Genomic DNA, 20,607 nt, shown 5'->3' with positions numbered 1-20,607 from the left:
GACACACAAACAAGGACACTAAATGAAATTGAAGCTCTGTAGCCATAGGTTACACCAAGGTGTGTCATACTGAAACTGCAGAAAACCAAACAGAGAGAAAGTCTTAAAAGAAGACAGAAGTGGTGGTTTGTGTGAGGCGGGGGGAATCACCTTACCTATACAGTGGGGAAAGTAAGGATGACAGTAGATTTTTTACTTAAAAAATTACGAAAGGAAGAAGAGAACATACCAAAGTATTTAAAGCGTTGAAAGAAAAGACAAAATAAAAATCAACTTATAATTCTATGTCCAGGAAAATTATTCTACAAAAAGAAAGTAGAACCATAAAGACTTTCTCAGGGAAACAAAAACTGAGAAATTTATCAACAACTGACCCACTCTGCAAGAAATATTAAAAGATACTGTTCAGGGAGAAAGAAAATTATATATAGGTCATAAGCTGAGATTACATAAAAAAGGTAACGTAAGAGAAAGAATATGAATATATTCTTTTATTTTTCTTGTTCTTAATGTAACAAACAAGTATTAAGAGTAATAGTGTTATGTGTGATTGTAGCATATGGATGACCATTATCTTTAAGAAACAGGAGGGATAAATTTCAAATATGATCATAAAATTTCAAATATGATCATAAGCTTTTAACACTACCCAGAAAGAAGTACAGGATTTTTTAAAAATAGACTTAGATTGTGGAAAATTTAAACTGCAAACCCTAGAGAAACCACTAAAAGGATTTTAAAAGCAAGTATAATTGATGTGTTAAGAGAAGAGAAAATGAAGTCATATAAAATGCATAATTAAAACAAGAGAAGGCAGAAGAGGGAAAATAAAAAAGAAATGAAAAACAAGTGTGACAAATAGAAAACAGTTACAGACATGTTCGATGTTAACCCAACTCTATCAATAATCACTTTCAATATGAATGTTCAAAATACATCAATTAAAAGACAGAGACAGGGTTGATTAAAAACAGCCCCCACTATATGTCATCTCTTAAAAAAATCTTTATGAAGACATGGATAGGTTGAAGAGAAAGATATACCATGGAAACACCAATGAATAGAAATAGTTAGGATAATTTCAGATACTTCAAAACAAGGGGGAGTATGAGAGAAGAAGAGGCTACTATACAATGATAAAGGAATCATTTTTCCAAGAAAAAAGATCTTGAGCTTTTGTATGACTACCAATAGACCTCGAAGTCTGAACCCATCACAGCCAAGAGGATCCTAAGACATGAAAATTAGACATAATGATATGTCCTGGACTGGACTCTGGAATAGGAACAGACAGTAGGTAAAAAACTAAGGAAATTTAGTTAAAAATAATGTATAAATATTGGCTTACTAATATTAAGCACAAATGCACAATATTAACAATGGGGAAACTAGCTGGATGGATGTGTCGGAACTCTCTGTTTTAAATCTTCTCAATTCTTCCATAAATCTTAAACTGTTTAAAAATAAACTTACAACTTTCTTACAATGAATCACAATTTCTTTTTTTTTGTATTTTTTATGATGCTTTATTTTTATTCTTAGGTTTATTTGAAAACCCACTAAAGCATAAGACATTAAAAAAACCCATAAAACTTCCATGTATATTTTTTAAATTCTACTTTGGGATGGTAAGAGGAAAATGGGTATCAGAAAATAACCCGTGTCTTCCTTTTTTTCTTTTTTTTTTCCTGTTGTATTAATTGATTTATTTTTCTCATTTTTATTGGTGCATTGTAGTTGTACATATGATGGGATTTGTTGTTGCATATTCATACATGCCTACACTATAACAATATAATTTTGCCAATATCACTTTCCAGCACTTATCATTTTTCTTTATGATTTAATAAATCTCCATTCTGTATTCATCCATTTATGGACATCTAGGCTGGTTACATAGTTTGTATATTGTAAATTGTGCTGCTATAAACATGGGTATGCATGTATCACTACAGTTTGATGATTTTAATTCTCTAGGATAAACACTGAGGAGTGTTATAGCTGGGTCATATGGTGGTTCCCATTTTTAGCCTTTTGAGAAATCTCCATACTGATTTCCATAATGGTTGTACTAATTTACAATCCCATCAACAGTGTAACATTTTTCGCCACATCCTCTCCAGCATTTATTTTTGTTTGTATTCTTAATGACGGCCCTTCTAACTGGACAAGATGAGATCTTAGTAGAGTTTTGATTTGCATTATCCTAATTGTTAATGATAGTCAACATTTTTTCATACATTTTGTTGGCTATTTGCATTTTTTCTTTTGAGAAGTGTTTGTTAGTTCATTTGTCCAGTTTATTAATGATTGTTTCAGCTTTACAATAAGTATTAAAGTTATTATTGCTCCTTGTATCACAGAAAATGTTTGGCATTGGGTTTTTTGGGATTGGCTTATTTCACTTAGCATAATATTTTCCAACTACATCCATTTACCTGTAAATGCCATGATTTTATTCTCTTTTAATATTGAGTAATATTCCATTGAGTATATATACCACAGTTTCTTTATCCATTCATCTACTGAAGGGCATCTAAGTTGGCTCCACAGTTTAGCTATTGTGAATTTTGCTGCTATAGACATCAATATGGATGCATCCCTGTAGTATGCAGATTTTAAATTGTTTGTGTATAAACTGAGAAGTGGGATAGCTGGGTCAAATGTGGTTCCTCTATACGTTTTCCAAGGAATTTCCATACTGCTTTCCATAGTGGCTGCACTAATTTTCAGTCCCACCAGCAGTGTATGAGTGTGGCTTTTCTGCCACATCTTCGAAGACAAGATTGTTATATTTACTTTAAATTCTGGGATTTTTTTTTCTTTTTAAATTTTTATTTGTTCTTTTTAGTTATATATGACAGTAGAATCTATTTTGATGTATTTATACAAGCATGGAATACATCTTATTCTAATTAGGATCCCAATCTTGTGGTTGTATATGATGTTGAGATTCACTGTGGTGTATTCATATATGTATTTAGGAAAGTTGTGTCAGAGTCATCCACTGTCTTTCCTGTCTTTCCACTGTCTTTCCCCTCCTTTCTCTTCATTCCCCTTTATCTAATTCAATGAACTTCTATTCTTCCCTCCCACCCTCTTGTTGTGGGTTAGCATCCACTTATCAGAGAGAACATTCAACCTTTTTATTCGGATTGGTTTATTGCACTTAGCATGCTAGTCTCCAGATCCATCCGTTTACTGGTGAATGTCATAAATTCATTCTTCTTTATGACTGAGAAATATTCCACTGTGTATATATACCACAATTTATTTATCCATTTATCTGTTTATGAGCATCTAGCTTGGTCCAATAGCTTGGCTATTGTGAATTGTGCTGCTACAAATATTAATACTGTTGCATCATTATAGTATGTTGATTTTAACTCCTTTGGATATATATAGAGGAGTGGAATAACTAAGTCAAATGGTGGACCCATTCCTAGTTTTTTGAAGAATATCCATACTGCTTTCCAAAGTGGTTGCACTAATTTGCAGTGTCATCAACAATATATGAGTGTATTTTTCCTCCCACATCCTTGCTAACTTTTATTGTTATTTGTATTTATGAGAATTGCCATTCTGGTTGGAGTGAGGTAAAATCTCTGTGTAGCTTTAATTTGCATTTCTCTAATTGCTAGAGATGTTGAAATTTTTTCAAATATTTGTTAATCATTCATATTTCTTCTTTTGAGAAGTGTCTCTTTAGTTCCTTTGCCCATTTATTGTTTTTTGTTTTGTTTTGTTTTTGGTTTTGGTTTTGGTTAACACCTTTTTGGTTAACAGCTTTTTGAGGTTTTTGTACATCCTACAAATAAATACCTTATCTGAGGTACAGGTGGTAAAAAGTTTCTCCCATTCTGTAGGCTTTCTCTTCATGTTCTTGATTGTTTCCTAGGCCATGAAGAAGCTTTTTATTTTGATATCATCTAATTTTTTGATTTTTTATTTTACTTCTTGTGGCTTTAGGAGTCTTGTTGAGGAAGTCAGTTCCTAAGCCAACATGTTAGAGTGTGGGGCATACATTTTCTTCAAGTAGGTGCAGGATTTTTGGTCTAATACCTAGGTCTTTAATCCATGTGATTGATATATTTTTTTCTATTCTTTCACCTTCAGTCTGTGGATGTCTTTGTGTCTGAGGTGAGTCTCTTGGAGACTGCATATCATTGAGTCTTGTTTTTTAATAGAATCTGCCAGACTATGTCTTTTCATTGCTGAGTTTAGGACATTTACATTTAATGTTAATATTTAGAGATGATTTTTATTCTCTGTCATTTGATTAAGTTCTAGTTTCTAATTTGACTGACTATTCTTCTAGTGTAGTGATAGAGTTTTTTAGTGCACTCTCAGAGTGGGGTAGCTGTAGAGTTCTGTGAGAGGAGTTCTTACTGTAGGCAGACCTCCTAAAGGTGGGGTTTAGGTCTATTCAGGCAATTGGTGATTGGTCTAAAGATTTTAAATCAGTACCTCCAGGGCCTGGCAGCAGCTGCCTATGCAGGCTGGGATACTGCCACCCAGTAGTCCCCCCTGGTTCCCACTGCTATGGTGGAAGAGCCAATCCTTCACCTCTCCACCACCCATGGATCCTGTCCTTCCTGGATTCCCAGGCTCAGTTCCCAAACACATAGTCACTCCCACTTGGCCCAATCAAATCCCAGCCCACTATAGCGGGTCCTGAAAGCCACCAGACTCAAAGGGAGGGAGGGACCTGGTATTTTTCAGGTCTTTAGGATCCCTGTTCTCCTGGATTAAACAGTCTCCATGTTTAATCTCCTGATCTCCTAGGCACACAGTGTTGTGTGCCCCCTGTCTATCAGGTCTGCTTTTCAGACCCAGCTCAGATTTCCCAGGTCTGAGCTCCTGAACTTGCTCCCACTGCCTCAGGCTGCCCTAGTACAGAGGAAATATGACTCCTGCCCCAGATTTCCATGTAAAAACCAGGAGACATGTGGCATCTTTCCCACACAACAATATAGTGTGACACACCCTCTGGATCAGTATGTCCGTGCTCTTGATCTCTGGTTTCTCAGTACCAGAACATGCACGCCACAGTGCCACCTGAAATGCAGGTTCTCTTCGTCCCCTCCCCATTTTACCTGCAGTGGATCAGCTTTGGCAGTCACTGGCTTGCAGTGGGCTTTCTTCTTTTGTTTTATTGTATACAACCTTCTGAGTCCTGAAGCTGTTCTGAGAGGCCAGCATTAAAAATCCCTCTTTGACCCACCTCACTGAGAAACTGTTCATCTGTTTTCTTGGTCTCATGCCACAGAGCAGCTTCGAAAACAGCCTTCTCTACTCTGACATCTTCTGAAGGTCCTCACCTATGCCTTTCTTGAAAAATATCTTTCTTAAATTTCTAATTATGTAACATGGAATTCAGCCTCACTCATGGATTGCTTTCTGTTATCTGTGATGCAGGTTTCTGGAGGCCTAACAGGTCAAGTTCACTGCTACTCCTTCCTTTCTTGCTGAATTGGCATAGAAAAGATAGGAGTAGAAACAGACTAGACTCCTGCACTAGTTTCATAATTTGAGCAGAAAGATTTTCATGCTTACTCCTTCTCAGCCTTATCCTGTCAATATCACTAGAAGTAGATCATTGCTTCTGTTTTTCTTGCAGTCTACTACATGGGATAGAAGCTAGACAAATTAGTGGCTAGCTGCATATATGTATAATATAATGATATGCATAAGACCTTAGTTTGATTCTCCAAACACTCAGAAATATGAACTATGTGTCTAAAGTTAATCAGGCAACAAGGTAAGTCACATTGGCTTCAAACTGTATGCTTTAGTATTTTGTTCAAGGAAAACCAAGGTTCGTGGTTTCAAGTTGAAAGAGATAATATTTCACATAAGACAAATATTTGTTTTTAGGACTCTAAAAGCACAACTCAGAGACAGGTGTGATGATTTGGATTGTGAAAGCTCAACAGTCTGCCTCTCTGCCCTTCACATGGTTCTCCAGCATCTGCATGTCATGTGTAATTCTGTCCACTGGCCATGCAGTGCCATCACTGTGACGCTTTCTTTTGGTTGAAGATCAAAGCACTTCCTGATATGGAGGACACATTCCTTGAACAAAAAATGAACAGTTCTAGAATCTAAGGCTAGAGTTTACTATAGCTATTTATTGAACAGAGAAATAGAATTTCAGAAGGCTCGTGCTGATTAGGTTGTACTAAGCATAACAAAATATGAATGTAAAATACAATGGGTTTACCTATGCAAATGACTTTCAGAGAAACATCAAAATTTTTCTTTCTTCCTTAAATGTTAGTAGTTTGATATTCTCAGTATTTGTTAAAATAATCATTTGTTCATTCAAAAGTTATGCTTCATAACCGAATATTTATCTACAGCACAATAATCAATGTTAATTGTTTGCTGCTTCTCATTTTCCAATATGTTAATTTTTGTCCATTGAATTTACTACACAACATATGATCAAATACTAGTTTGAATGACATTGCTTCACAAATAAAAAAATTTCCCATTATTTATCTCATTATGGCAATGTGATCTTTTCAACCCTATTATGAGTCTAAGGGAGTTCTATCATAACAGTAAAATTGGTGAAAAAGTTAATTTTTTCCTACTTAAGAAAATTTAACCATACTTAGTCATATCTAATTTCATTGTATCATGTTTTGGTAACATTGCAATGTTTTCCTGAGATCCTAAAACTTTTATAACCATATACAATATTTATTTGTTTTTTAATAATAATCCCTCTTGTCTTTTTTTAAAAAAAAACTTTATTTTATTTATTTATTTTATATGTGATGCCGAGGATTGAACCCAGTGCCTCACGAGTGCCAGTTAAGTGCTCTACCACTGATCCACAACCCCAGCCCCTATATTCAACATTTGTATACAAAAAGTACATCCAAAACGTAGGGTCAACATTCCAACATATAGGCACAGTAAACAACATTCTTGTTAGGTGCCCTAAAGCTCAGAAAATAGTGTTAAGAGTTAATAACTAGGATGACACCCTAGCAAAAACCTTCACAGCAAAGGAAACAATTAAGAATGTGAAGAGAGGAGGCTGCAGACTGAGGGAAAAATTTTACTAGCTACTTTTCTGACAAAAGATTCATAACCAGAATATAAAAAGAACTCAATGAACTTAACACCCTCAAAACCAAATAACCCAATTAACAAATGGGCAAATAAATTAGACAATTCTCAAAAGTAGAAATACAAATGGCCAAAAATATATATGAAAAAAAGAATATTCAACATTGTTAGAAATTAGGGAAAAGCAAATCAAAACCACACTGTGGCTTTATCTCACTCCAGTTAGAATGGCAGTCAACAAAAATACAAACAGTAATAAACACTGAAGAGGATGTAGAGAAAAGGGAACACTTTTACATTTTGGGTAAGATATAAATGAGGATAATTGCTATGAAAATCAGTATGGAGGTTCTTCAAAAGACTAGGAATAAAACTATCATGTGACCCTGCTGTCCCACTCCTAAGTATTTATCCTGAAGAATTAAAGTCACCATACTACAGTGATACATGCATTCCTGTGTTCACAGCAGTACAATTCACAATAGCCATACTATGGAACAAGCCTAGGTGTCAGTGAATGGATGAATGGATAAGAAGACGCAGTGTATATGCACAATGGAGGGGGTTTTAGCCATACAGAAGAATGAACTTATGTCATTTGTAGGAAAATGGATGGAACAAACATTATGTTAAGCAAAATAAACCAAATTCAGAAAGTCAAGGGTTGTATGCTTCCTCTCATATATAGAAGCTAGAGGGGAAAAAGGAAAAGAAAGGTGGTGGGGGGCGAAGCCGGTGTGGGTTTGTGAAAATCAAAGACAGATCAATAGAGTAGAAGAAAGAGGGATGAATAAGAGGAAGGAAAGGGGAAATACTGGGAAATGATATTGGCCAAATTACACTGCTATGTTGCGTGCATGTATGAATATGTAATAATGAATCTCATCATTATAATGCAGCAATACTAAATATGGGAAGAAATTTTAAAATAACAATAAAAACTACATCCAACAACAACACAATCAAGACAAATTTAAAGCAACGGAGGGCCAATATTAAAAACACAAGCACCCACACATACATATGCAAATTTTTATGTAACTAGAAGCAAGATGAATACTTTCAAAAGCATACCTATTTATTAGGCATGAAAATTTAGAGGTAACATAAATCACTTGTAGAAAAACAAAGACTACATCACCTCCATGACATAGTTAACGATCATACACGCAGAGAAAGAATGGAAAAAACAAAGCAGAGGGAAAGAGAACCAAGTTTTTTAATGAACTTTGTTATATTACAGCCCAAACAGCAAAAATAAACTGGCCATATTAACATTTCCTAATTTTTCAAAATTGATTTTATTCCTACCATTGTACTGTGGACAGCTTTTATGGAATATAATTCACTCCAATGTATTAATTCTAAATCTTTACAGCCCTATTAGAGTTGATTATCATACAGAATTTAATTGCAGGAATTTCCATTTAACTCACAATAAAATACTATTAATAATTGTGCTTATAAACTTCATTTAAAAAAATAATTGTAAAGTACATTGAAGAGAAAACTGATATGTAGGAAAGTCACTTGTGAGGGCAAGACTTTGAGATGGCAGGACAGCAGGGAGAAGGGCTGAATTGAAAATCTTCTGATTCTTTATTCCCTTTCCACATTCACTGGTGAAGAATTTTGGGTAAGTGTTTAATCTCTCTAGATCTCAGCTATTTCCCTCCTATAAGTGGACATAATAATACTTATTACACAATATTATTTTGAATATAAAATTAGATATATCAAATATTAAAATCAAATATTAAAGTGTTAAATCAACTGTAACTGGAGATATATATTATTATTCAAATAGAAACTTGTGTCCCTTTGTTTTTTGTTTTGCTTTGTTTTTGTTTTTCTTTTGCTGTACTAGGGATTGAGATCAGACCTCACATTATATGCCAGGCAAGTGCCTTACCACTGAGCGATATCGCCACCCCATTTTAATTTTTACTTTGAGACTGGGTCTCCCTAAGTTGCTCAGATTGGCCCTGAATTTGTCATCCTCCTACCTCAACCTGCTGAGCAACATACACCACTAAGCCTCATCCTTTGTTCTTTTTAAGATTAACAAATTAGCAATAAAAAGGAGTGACTTCAGTTTTTACCATAATATCTGGCCTACCAAATTCCATTTGATTTAGAAACATGTATGTCATAAGTACCAGTGGAAAATGTATCAAAAGCCATGTGTACTTAATCAATGGCTGCATTGACATGCAATATGTTGTTAGTCAGCATTGACTATATTAGACTATGATAACAACAAAACCCCCAAACTTCAGTGACTTGCAACAAAGATCTATTTCTCACTCACATATGTTTTCTGTGAGCTCTCAGTGGCTCGGCCCTGTGCTTTTTCTGTGTTCCTTACTCCGGGCAGAAAGAGTAGCACCACCTGGGAAGCATTCTGCTCTAAGAGAAGAAAGAAGAATAATGGCAGCACGGTGTAAGGACTCTGAAACCTTCTACTCAGATATGGAATGCATCCATTCTGCTCACATTCCATTTGCTAATGGAAGTCACATGGCTAACACTGATGTCATCTTGATGGGAGGAACATTTCTGCTAGAAGGAAGGTCAGCAGGAAGGGTCCCTATAGATATCCATATTTAAAACAAACAATATGGTCTACTACACAATAGATACAGTATAAATAGACACAATTACACCCAAGACTTATTCTTACCATCTTCCTATATACTCACTTTTATAAATTACCTGAAAAACAGAAGTAGGAAGTCTGTTAGGAATGTTCAAGCCACATCTTATAAAATGATATGGATAGTTTTTTTTTTTTTTTAATCTCAGTTTTGAATACTAGTGGTAACAGAATGAGCATTTAAACTTAGGGAAAAGTAGATGGACTTTTCACAGTTTCAACAGGGAAGAATTCTGGGAAGTACCCACACCAGACTGAGTTGTCTTTCATGCCATGATTCTGTAGGAGTATTCACAAATATCTTAAGGGACTTAAGGGAGGGAGAAAAGTTTAAGCAGGAATTCAAGGGAAGAACTGCACTGAACTTAAATTTGATTTTCTACCTAGGAAAAATGACTTTGACTGGGAAGGAAGCATCAATGAGCTTTCCAACATCTGGTTGGGAGGCTATATTTTACAAAACAATTGTTTGAGCATATTGATTTCTTTCCCTTAGGAAATGTTAATGAGATATGTAAAAGTTCTTTGAAGCATAGTCAAAGATACTAAAATAACAATTGCTATCAATTTAGTGACACACCAAATGAATAAACCATTTTGGTTGCCTCTCTACTGTAAGTAAGTAAATATACTCCCTTGCCTACAGTAGACTCTAACACAATTTTGCAGAGGATAGAGAAATCTATTGGGATCTAGTTTTTTTCTGGATATTTATTGAAATGAAGCTTTCAAACCATGACAAAGCTTAGTGGATAAAGAATAAATAACTATAAAGGAAAGTACCAGTCTTGAGGCAACTAACCTACAAGAGCCTAAAAACTACACCTTTTACGCTAAGAACATGACATTTCTTAAAAAACTGAAGTCAAATGCAATGAAGCAGAATATTTAGTGATATCATGATACATAACCCAGTAGTAAAAGAAACTGGGAACCTAAAATATATTAACTTTAAAAAACTCTATGACATAATGGGTTTATTAACCAAAATAAAAACAAATAGATTTACAAAATATTTTGGATAAATATCATTATGGCTCAGATTTTTGTTCTTTCGCACATGAGACTCAAGTGGAGAAAATTTTACCAAAAAACAAAAGAAGAGCCCAAAGGACAATTGTTTCGCCGAAAATGTCAAATTGTACTTGACAAAACATTTTAAAGACTTCCTTCCAGGAGGAAGTTACATCCAGGAGGAAGCTGCTTCTAGGAGGAAGTTTCTTATGATTTGGGACTCCCTTGGGCTGACCCTTTCCCCCGGGTTAGACAAAAAGGATCTCTCTTCTTTGTTATCTCTGAATGTTATATTTTGTTGCCCTTTAGCAGAATTTGTAAATGGAATTAGCATGGCAAGGACCTATTTCTCATATTTTAAATACATTGTGTTAGGGCCTGTATGTACTACCCAGGCAACAGGCTCAAGTATTCAAAAGCATATGGTGAACATATGTTGGTGTATATATATATGTTTTCATTTAATAAGTACTCCATCCATGAACTAAGCAGATAAAGTGAAAAGTAGTTTGTACTGTCTAGGTACATCAATGATTTTTGTCCTTGGTTTCTCTCTTTTGATTGTCAAAATGTTCATGTAAGTCCCCATTTCACTTAGAAAAACATTAATATTTAGACAGTCCACATACATTTCTTATTAGAAAAGCATTCCTCCTTTAATATGTGGACACAAATCTACAATTTCACTTTTTGCATGCGATTTTTCTTAAGTATAAATAATAACATAATCATTTTTTAGAGTTCATTCTTTTACAAAATAAACAAATGAAGTTCCCTCAAATGTAAATTTATTTCAAAGAAACAAAGTGTACTGTGGTTAGAAAGCTAATACCTTTTATAAAATATGAAACAGTCTTATTTAATTATGTCTTCTGCAATCTAAAAAAAAAATTCATTTTCTAAAGGGGTCTTTTTATTTCAATGTCAAGTTTATTGACTAGCATTAAGCAGTATTAGAATATTACCCTATTTTTAAATGATCACTCCAACCTTTTTAAAGAAACAGGAAGATAAACTTAGGATAGAATTGTTTTATTTAATTTTTGTTCTCTTTTGGCATTCTGAAAATGTTTACCTTTTTCAATTTGAGCAAAACAGTGGAAATAATTAGAATAAAAGAGATTTCTATCAGAATATTTGATCATCTTTAATGAAACTATTTTTAGAACCAGAATTGAAAAAACATAAGTAAATATTTTAAAAATCTAAGTATTTATATAAGTATTTGAATAAGTGCATTCAAAATATTAATTTAATAACTGGCAAATTTACTAATTTGTTTCTAACACAAACATGAAAATTAATTAGGACTATATAAATACATATATGTTATATCAATATAATATATATGCACAAGTAATATATAAACCACTATTACCAGAAAACAAAGATTGCTCTTACCAAAAAGTACAGAAAATCAACTATCCCACTATTTGCTTGGAATATTTTGATTTTGTTTTTTCATTTGTTTAGGAGAATATCACTGCCTCATAATTCCCTCATTTCAAAATGTTATCTAATTACTACTTGGCCCTTTCTAGCAATCCTTTACACTCCTGTCAAAGTGACATCTGGGGATGACTATGTCCTATGGTTAACATGGTTTCCCTTATCTACAGGATGAAATCCATGTTGCTGGAGCACATCATTCAAGGGTATTGCTCATCTGACCTCTGCCTACACCCTTTCTTATTTTCTATTATTTTCCCCACCTATTAGCTCTTGTCCAAATGATAACACACCCTCACCTTTCTGTATGTTTTCACAGATCTCATTCTCAACCTAAACTAGTCAATGTCAACCTCATCCTGCCTCCCCACTTCAACCCAGTTTAATCCTAATATGTTTTCTTGATTCAACTCAAGAATCACGTCCCCCTAGATGTTTTATAGACCACTTCTCCTTTCCCATGCTCGTGTCCATTTCCAATTCCCAACTCCCGCACTAACATTCACAGTAACCTTTAAAACACAAAAGCTAACAGATTGCAACACAGGAAAACTATCCACTCACATGAATCAATCATTATGTAATGCCAAATCTATTCTTGCTTTGGCTTTATTCTCAGTGACCCGACATGAGAGGGTATACATCATAGACACACCACCACCATCACCACCAGCACTGGTATCAGAGGTTAGATTAGGACCAAGGACCAGCAGATGAGTATTCAGAATAACTGCATTTCTTTTTAGCGCCCCCCCCCCATCTTATTTTAGCTATAAGTCTACGAAACTACCTTCTGATTGAGAAATGGATGCAAGAATTGCATTCATCAACACTGAAAGAAAAAAAAATGCTTACCCAGTAGAGAAAATATTCCTCAACCCTGAGAAATCCTATACAAGTCAAATAAATAATGCAATTTCATAGCCACACAGAACTGGCTCCAGGCCACAATTGTGTTTGAAAATGGGTGGGACCTAGTGGAAGCATCAATGTGGTAGGGAAGAAAGAGTTTCTCCAGGGCCCACCTGTGTCAGCGAGCAGCATCAGGTCACACGTGTTCTCTCCCATGATGCCTATCAAAGCCCATGCACTCCCCTGCACTGCCCAGCTATTCCTGGGGCCTGCGGTCAGACTGGCATCTCAACCAAATGAAAGGAGACCTCAGCCATTTGGAAGCATTTACTTGTTTTTGTTTTTTGTTTTTACTTCTGGAGCAAATCTCTATATTGCTCTGAGACCGGGAGCAATGTGTCCTCTTTTTAGATAGCACAGCATTGAGATAGCCAAAGACTAAAATGTGAAATGGAAAAAAAGAGGCAGTAGGCAGTAGGCAGTCCATTTTAAGTGTCTGCCAAACAGAAATGAGTATAGTCACCCCAAAGCTTTCCATTTTTCCTTTGAAGCAGTCTACAACTTTTTCAGTTAAAAAATGATCTACCTAAGTGAGCAGGAAATTGGGTATCTGGGTTATGGAAGAGTCTACCTAAAAAGGCTGAATATTATTTTCCTATTTCTAAACAAGTATCTCCATATTACTATGCCATATCAAAAACCAATTCTTTTGTTAGTGAGGAGTGACTTTTTTTTCCTGCTGAGGATAGAGTTTTCCTTGTAATAATTAAAAATGCAAACATGGAGGTATGGGGAATAAAGAAGAAATTCAGTAACCTCACTTTCCCGCCTCTACATAAAACTTGCCAGACTTCAACCAACTGTGTTCTCCACCTACAAAATTCAAACATTTCCTGGATTGGGTTTATTCTCACTGAAAAGACATTTCATGAACTGTATAACATTAATCTACATGCTGATTAAAATAATCTTTCTAAGTTTTAATCTTTCAATGGATCAAGCAGGGAAAAAAATGATATATAAAGAACATTTTGAATTTTCTCCTAAAATCAGCCAGAAATAAAATAACTTAATTGCATCTAAAAAGAACTTTTTGCCTATGGTAATCTTTATGTCATGAATGTATCCATTTGAGACATATTCTGATTATTTTGTATATTGAAAGCAAGTTCGGAAATGTTTGAAAGAGCACATTAAAACAAAGTATAGGGCTGGGTTTGTGTCTCATTGGCAGAGTGCTTGCCTAGCATGTTTGAGGCACTGGGTTCAATTCTCAGCACTGCATAACAATAAGTAAAATAAAGTTCCATTGACAAAAACAACAAAAAGCCAATTATATTATTTAAAAAATAGAGTTTAATCCTCCTTAAAATATTAGAATGCTACTACTATTACAATCTTTATTTTTTTAAGAGAGAGAGAGAGAATTTTAATATTTATGTTTTAGTTTTCGGCGGACACAACATCTTTGTTTGTATGTGGTGCTGAGGATCGAACCCAGGCTGCACGCATGCCAGGCGAGCGCGCTACCCCTTGAGCCACATCCCCAGCCCCTACTATTACAATCTTAAAACTCATTTTTACTATTCAGTTTTCTTCTTACCTGCAAGTAGAATCAAGTGAGTGGAAATAAGAGGTTGTGACAAAAATGTTTGATAGTGTTAGGTTTCAGAGCTCAGTCATGGTGGGAAGAGGGGAGTATGAAGAATTCTAAGACCACGCTGATGCTCAACAATCCCTGGACAGAGGTAAAACATGAGTGTGCTTGATAGGAAAGAACCACATTTCCTTTAGTTAAATTTCATCTTCTTACTGAACATATCCCTGAAAAGATAATTACTGAAACTCCACTTAGAGATAAGGTAATTGAGCCCCTAAATCATCACAAGTTATACAGCTATTAGCAGATCCAAGACTCAGGATTCTTGTGCTTTTTTTATTATATCATGTTTTTCTCATTACACCAAGTTTTTCTTTATGAAAGAACTGTGGCTTGGTAATGAAAAGAACACAATTTTCAAGAAAGCTTTACTTGCCCAAGTTCAAATCCAGAATGTTCTCTGATAGGAACAATGGAAAAACCAGAATTTTTCTTAGAGAAACATTTCAAATTTCAATAATAATGTCTCTCAGTGAAATCTTGTTCCAAATCCCTTTGAACCAACAATAAGAAATTATAACAGGGAAAGAGCACATCTGAGTCCTGTTTCCCACATATAAGAGCAGATAAAAATGTGCCCTCAAAAGAAGGCACTTCCTAAAAAGTGTAATAGACATTGTGGACAAAATAACTGACCACAATTGCTATTTTCCCTCTTTCTCATTTTTCCCTTTTGTCCAGTTATCTTCCCCTACAGCACATGCAATGAAAATAACACTTTTGGACCATGATTTGACAGCCCTAACGTGGAGGCTCTAGTTAATGAGAATCCATACATCAGTTGGATTTCTGGATCACTAAGAAAGCATGTGGTATGCCCACTGCAGCCACTGTGCTTGTCACCAAGACACATATCCTCCACTCCTGTCAGGACCAGCTGCTTACTGCTCTGTGTCCTCCAGATTGTCACATCAAAATGCTGAGCATACTATTTATGGGCTCATTTCCCTTTCAGATCTGCTCATAGGAAGAAGGGTTGATCATCATTGATTGACCTGTGGTTTTTCTTAGAGGAAAATTATTATGGGAATACTGGGAATTGAAACATTCTTGTAGTTGATTAGTAAAGTAGTACTCAAATTATTTTCTCAAGGAAGGACATCCGAAGGCAAAATGCATTCAGTTTACCTCTCCCTACAGTAATGTTCTTTAGAAAATTTTCCATCTGAACCTACATAAGAATAGAACTAGATCAATTAGTTACCTGATAATTCATGCAAATTTTGTAAGTCCAGATGCTGGTGATATAAAGGAAAAACTCAAAGGCCAGTAAATATCTAAGCAATAAAGAAGCCTCACTTAGATAACTAAAAAGATCACTTTTAGATAACTCCAAAGATCTCATTTTTTTCTTGTGGAAAGCAAATTACACCTCTAAAATTCACCCCACCAGTGAAATACTCACGGCAGATGAAAAAAATGCTTTTATGTTACTGGAATATAAGAGAACTTTGTGATTGTATTAATGTTGACATAGCTAAACTAGGATGAAATTTCCCAGAATCCTCTTCCCGGTGTAAATATTGCAGAGAGGCAACCAAAAGACAACTGTTTGTAATATTTAAAATGCTGGAGTGAAGCTGCACGTGTCTAGCTCTGGGGTTGGTGTGGAGCATCAGGTATCACTAATGCTTGTGAACTCTTCAGTAATCTGTGGGCTCATTTGCTGAGAACATGGCTGGGAACAGGCACACTTCTGCCTTTCCAGCTCCTACCCTCCTGAATTCAGCTTTCCTGAGTCCAGAGTCCTGAGTCAGATGCATGCATGCACCTTCTTGTCAAAGGGCATTGGCTTCTTCTGCAAAGCTCCTGTACTGTTAAGATCAGAAGCAATAAGGGACAGTTACTCCACTATACCCTCACATGTTCTACATTGTCTATATTCTCCTCTATGTCAGGACCAGCATTTCCTTATGACAGCCGGCCTATGGCAACTTCACACCACCAGCAGCCTTCCAGCTGCCACAACTGCATAATGTGTATTTCTTCAGCAATTTCCTTACTCCATCTCACTTATACTGGCTCCACTTCCCATTTTCACCCCTGAATCACATCCAAGAACAGAAATGGATCCTAATCAAGGAACTGGTAACAAGACTCTGGCTGGAATTTAAGAAATGGTACTGACCAATAACTACCATACACCTTTTGTTCTCCCCTGTTGGACAAGGGTGTCTTTTGCAGTTATTCTCTGACTACCCCACCATGTGTATGTGGAAGTAGATGATTCATCTCTTTAGGTCACAGAGCTTCATATTGAAAAGAACTATCCTTAAAGAACACACGAGGAAACTCTGCATATCAGAATCTGAGTAGATGATGAGATCCTGGACTTCAAACCTGAGCCTGTTGATGTTAGAGAGATAAGATTCAGCCTTGAGAAGGTACCCAGAGAACATTGTATGTGGAATAGATAATAGAGTTGATGTCAGATGGTGGACTATCCTTGCTAGTTTCTAAAGATTGTCCCCCCAATCAGTCCCAGCAGCCAGTACCCATGCCCTTATATAGTACCTCCCTTTGAGTCTTGACTATCACTGTGACTCACTTTGCTACTTGAGCAATGGCTTGTCTCTCCCACTTCTCCACTCTTTCTGTTACTTTCATTTCCAGTTTCGTTCACTCCAATCCACTAACCACATCATGGCTAGGTTAAGTCATCTAAGACTATAATCCTCATTACATCCCTTTACTATTAAATAACTCTTCTAGGGAGCCCATTACACATGAGGGCCTATCTCCCATCTTTATGTATACCCATTTTCTAGTACCCTCCAGAATGATTTTCCCTATTCCAGCCAAGATAATACTTTAATACTTCTATCTATGCCATGGGTTTGCCATCTCTGTAGGTTTGCTTACCTTGTTCTCCCAATAGAAGATTTTCAATCCTGCTTGTTACCTGCATAAGCTCTACCCTTCAATGTTCAACTTAAGTCCCATCATCTTCTTGAAGTTCCCTAGCTCCTTTTTCTTCCCTTTCTATCACACTTCTTATAAAAATCTTAATAATATATACATATGTATCATTTATTAATTAGCTTATAGTTATCTTGGGGAACTGACATGTTTTATTTATCTTTGACTTCTCAATGCAAACAGAAGTAAGTACCTCTTAGATTGGTAAACTTATTTTTCATTTTATACTCTTCAATTAAGTATTTTAAGGGAAGATAAATTTCCCAACTCATACTGAGACAATCGTACTCATGACTTTTAATGAAATTTTTAGTAAAACTATTGCTATCTCTGGTATTCACACTCAGAAGATGACCACAGAGTAATTATGCTTAATCTTTATAAGCATGAAAATCTCTTTTTAATTAAAAATGTTATGAATTCCCTTGCTGCCTGTGATTGTACTTTTGACAAAATACATAACAAAAAGTCACTCTGCATTCCCTGATAGTGTAAAGTGAATGTATTTTTATTAAACCCATAGTTTATTAAACTCATAAAATTAAAAATCATAAATCTCTGACATGTGCTATTTATTTATTTTGTCTATAGTTAGTTATTGAGGAAATTATCAATTCTAGAACACCTTGAAATAATTTCATTGCCTCCAAATCCCTCTATTGGATTTTTTTAAAGAAGCATGACTATTTTCCTCAATATCACTCTAGAAAAGCTCAGCCTAATATAAAGAAAACCTAGATGCTCATAAATAAATGATTGGGTACATTACAATAGATACGTGCAGTGATCATGAATGTAATAATAAAATTAAATTTTTATAATAATGTAGAAAATTATTTTTAGTGCTCCATTAAATGTGTGTGTGTGTGTGTGTGTATATATATATATATATATATATATATATATATACATGTATATATGTAAACATGTTTATATATACACATATGTATATAATTAACAGACTTTTTAAAATTTTAATCTAATTTATTCTCTTAAACTCCCATTGATAAACTTACAGCTCAATGATAGCATGTTCATGTAGCAACAATTCAGATGAAGTTATAGAACATTACTGTCATTGCCAAAGTCTCCATTTTGTCCCCTCCCAGTTATTACCACCTCTCATAAGGAAACACTACTTTGATTTCTGGCATTGTAAATTTTTCTTGCCTGTGTTTGATCTTTATACAAAGGAAATCAGATAGAATGTGTCATTTTCATCTATATCTTTCACTCACCTTATACTTATGAGATTTCTCATGTTGTTTCACATAGCTACAGTTTACAATTCTATTGTTGATGGATATTTGCCTTGTTTGAAGTTTTTAGAAAAGTTGCCATGAGCAGTCTTGGTCTAATTTAATAGTGAATAGGATTTATAAGCTGAGCTTTTGTAAATATTGTAAAAGTATCTTCTAAAGGACTTGTACCAGTTTACCTTCCAACCAGTAGAGGATAAACTTTCTGTGTGCTCCATATCCTCACCAACTCTTGGATATCATCTTCTGTAAAGGGTAAGTTCAAACTTTATTGATTTTATAAAATTCACAACATCCTTTTTTATTTCCTTTAAAATTTATTTATTCTTCAAGTAAGTCCTTTGTTATATATGAATAGATATTTTCTTACTATATGACTTTACTCTTTATCCATTGGTTTCTTTTGATGAACCATACGCTCTAATATTAATGGAATGCAATTATCAATCTTTTTCTTTACTGTTAGAGCTTCTTTTTTCCCCCATAGCTTTATTGAGGTAAAATAAAATGCACATATTTGAAGTATGCAAGATGATCAGTTTTAACATGTATGTAACCAATACAATCAATATAAAAAAGTATTTCTATTACTTTTTTTAATTTGAAATCATGCAGACTAGAACACATTTTTTAAAAACTCTGAGTGTGAATACCAGAGATAGCAAAGTTTTACTAAAAATTTCATTAAAAGTCATCAGTATGATTGTCTCAGTATAGGTTGGGAAATTTATCTTCCCTTAAAATACCTTAATTGAAGAGCATAAAATGAAAAATAAGTTTACCCATCCAAGAGTTATTTACTTCCGTTTGCACTGAGAACATAACACTTTAATCTGTTTTCTCTTTGTTTCCCATATCCTTCATGAAGTGGACCATTCGTACTCTAAGGAGACAGCTGCAAAGTTTCCTAGGTCACTTTGCTGGGTCTAGCTACCACCTTGAAGCCATCCACTCTCTGCCTTTTTGTTTGTTTGTCTCTATGTATTTCCAACCTACATATACATTGCAGTTCATCTGTTAGTTTGTTACATTCTATAACTGAGAATTCACCTTTAAATATATTCCTGCACCTGGAATCTTTTAGTCAAAATCATGGGACGGACTTCTATTGGAGATTTGATTATTCACACTATTTACTATAAAGTTAATAATCATTTTAAATAATATTTATTCTCTCAAGGACCTCACCATAACCATTCTCCACCTCAGAAAGTGCATATTTATTCACATTCTTTGTTTTCTCTCTCTAAATGAGTACTCAGCTCACACATAAAAAATATATATTTTTTTTCCCAAAGCCATGGTAACTATTTTTAAAAGGTTCCTCTGCATTTTGTCTTTATCTAATAGCTTATTTTTACAATGTGTATTAAAGTAATGTGACCATATATGATAGATTCTAACAACTTGTCAAACATATAGTTGAAAGTCATTTATTACATATTCCCACAAAATGCATTAAATTCAAAAGATTCTAACTCAGAAACTTTCATTGGCACCTTACAGTTGCTTATTAGAAAGTTTTCCTTCATAACTCTGTGTTCTGAATCTGAGTGATTCTGGAATGAATTAAAGTACATTGGAAGGACATTGCTTCTCAAACTCTTCTTACAGCTGACCTTTCCTTGTTTGTTTGTTTTGACTTTTTTTTCTAAATGATGTAGTGTGAATATTGTGCATAATTTTATAAAAGACATGGGTGCACATATCAATGA

General features: G+C 34.7%; 1 long non-coding RNA gene across 1 annotated transcript in view; it reads right to left on the bottom strand.

Annotated features, from left to right (window-relative positions):
- LOC308654648 overlaps positions 1 to 20,607 on the bottom strand; it is a 73,081-nt gene that overhangs the window by 1,839 nt on the left and 50,635 nt on the right. The window contains exon 2 of the long non-coding RNA XR_014023310.1: positions 9,395 to 9,492. This is a non-coding gene — a long non-coding RNA (uncharacterized lncRNA). The remainder of the gene's footprint in view (positions 1 to 9,394; positions 9,493 to 20,607) is intronic.

Source organism: Spermophilus citellus (assembly GCF_964194105.1).
Source record: "Spermophilus citellus genome assembly, chromosome: 8".
Classification (NCBI taxonomy): Eukaryota; Metazoa; Chordata; class Mammalia; order Rodentia; family Sciuridae; genus Spermophilus; species Spermophilus citellus.
The sequence above is the reverse complement of the archived record's forward strand: the minus strand, read 5'-3'. Positions and strand labels throughout refer to the sequence as shown.